The following is a 2,413-nucleotide window of genomic DNA, read 5'->3' on the forward strand; positions in this document are numbered from 1 at the left end:
AAAAAAAAAAAAAAAAAAAAAAAAAGAAGCATCACAAACTTAAAACCTTCCTCTGCTTTTAGTGTAAATTTATTATCATTTTAGCAAAACTATATAAGAGAAAAAGCATAAACAAGCATTCCAAGCAATGGAAAAGACATAACATAAAAATTTGAAGCATAAACAATTCTGATTACCTAAACGAGTCACAATCCAGAATCTATGCAGGGCTGGGGATACAGCCCAGTGGCACAGCACCTGCCTGGCAAGTGCAAGGTCATGAGTTTGATTCCCGGTACAAAACCAAACCAAACCAAACCGAATCTATGCCAAAAAGCAAAGTCTTATCTCAATCCAGTTATCTCGGTGGAATCTCTTAATGATATAGGGGAAAGAAACTCCCAACCTGCTCGCTGTGCAGGGCCAGTTTGAGTTCGTGTTCTCTGAAATTGAAGAGTGAATGCTAGGAAAAATAGAGGACAAGAGTAGAGTCTATTATTGGGAAAGAAAGCTTTTTTTTTTAGCTTACACAAAGGTGATTTATAACAGAGAACAACCTGAGTCTTGTTGACGACAGCGACCTCCCTTCCTGCGGGTGCTGTCAGAGGGGATGCAGCGCCACCCTCAAACCTCCTGATCTTCGTTCCCGAGAGAGCAAGCACTGAGAGCTGACCGCACACCAGGCCCAGGGGTCTTAGTCCTGCTTCCTCCTGTGGCCCGGATATGCGGGGCGGTGATACCCAACTCCGTAAACCTTGGGCCACACCCTGGGCAGCCCACACGGCAGCGTACGGGGAGGGTGCATCTCCATCTCCCTTCACCTTCACCCCACCAGCCCCATGACAGATGGTTTCCTTGCCAGGAAGACCAGTGACGTGGACGAAAGTATCACTGAAGGATGAAAGCTGTGACAGACACCAAATGCGTTCTCTCCTTCAGCCACTGAGGTCCAAGGCTGCTGGCCTGTTCCTCCTTCTTCTCCTTCCCCTTGCGAGGTCCGACTTCTGCTGGCCATCTCCAGACTGGGCTACCAGAAAGAGTGGGAGACGGCAGGGCCAAGAAAGCTATATTTGTTGGGGAAACAAATCTTCTAAGGGAGACAGCAGGCGTCCTAGTGAACCACCTAGGAGCTGGCTTTTCAAGGGGATTTTATGGAGCAAAAGCACAAGGTGAGGCAAGTCCAAGGTGGGAAAAAGCATACTCCACTAACAAGATTACAAGTGCAATCACTTAGGTACGCCGATCCAGTGGGAAATCACAGGCGGGGCATGAAGGGGAAAACCCAGCGGAGACATTACTTTTCGGAGCTATTATCTGGGAGTTTTCTTTTTTTACTTTATTATTTTATATTTTATTTATTTATTTGTCTTTTGAGACAGGGTCTCGCTATGCAGTTCAGGCTGGTCTTGAGCTCACTCTGTAGCCTAGGCTGGCTTCAAACTCACAACAATCCTCTTGCCTCAGCCTCCCGAGTGCTGGGATTACAGGTGTGTGCCACCATGCCTGGCTTCTTTTTTTATTTTAAAGTCAGTAATAAAAGAAACAATAAAAAGATACACAATTTCAAAACAAGATGATAGAAAATTAACAATGGTTATTATATTGCATATTGTTATCTTCAAAGTAGTTGCTCAGATTACCAGATATGGGCATATAAATTTTGTTTTTTCATTTGTTTGTTTTTTGGTACCAGGAATCAAACTCAGGACCTTGCGCTTGCCAGGCTGGTGCTTATGCCACTGAGCTATATCTCCAGCCCAGGAATATAAGATTGATCAAGCAATATAAACACTAACTGTTCCTTTCCATACACTAATAGAAATTAGGAGTACAATTATCTTAGCTGTCTTATACATATTTTTTTCCTTTCTTCCTTCCTTCCTTTTCTCCTTTCTCCCATCCCAGTTTGTCTTTCCTTTTGAGCAGTTACTTTCCCTTTCACAATAACTACTCTACCTTTTGGATCTTATCTACCTTTCAGGTTCTTACACCAGGGAGACAATACAGTGTTTACACATGCAAGTCTGGTTTATTTCATTTATGAGTATGGTCTCAAGTTGTATCCATTTACCTATAAAAGCCTCGGGTTTATCTTTCATTATAGTTGAGTAATACTCCATTGCAAAAAAAAACCAAACCACATCTTTTTTATCTGTTCCTTGGTTGATGGCCATTTGGGTTGTTTCCAAGATTTATCTATTAAAAATTGTGCTGCTGTAAACATGGGTGCACTTATATCACTGTGGTATGATGTTTTTAATTCTTCTGGGAAGATACCCAGAAGGAGAATAGCTGGGTTAAGTGGGATCTTTAATACTAGTTTTTTGAGGAATCTCCACACGAATTTCCATAGTGCTTGCACCAATCTACACTCCCACCAGCAGTGGAGTAGGATTCCTTTTTCCCCATAGCCTCTCCAGCATTTGTTATTGGT

Source organism: Chinchilla lanigera, unplaced genomic scaffold (genome assembly GCF_000276665.1).
Source record: "Chinchilla lanigera isolate Chin_1 unplaced genomic scaffold, ChiLan1.0 scaffold00131, whole genome shotgun sequence".
Taxonomy (NCBI): Eukaryota; Metazoa; Chordata; class Mammalia; order Rodentia; family Chinchillidae; genus Chinchilla; species Chinchilla lanigera.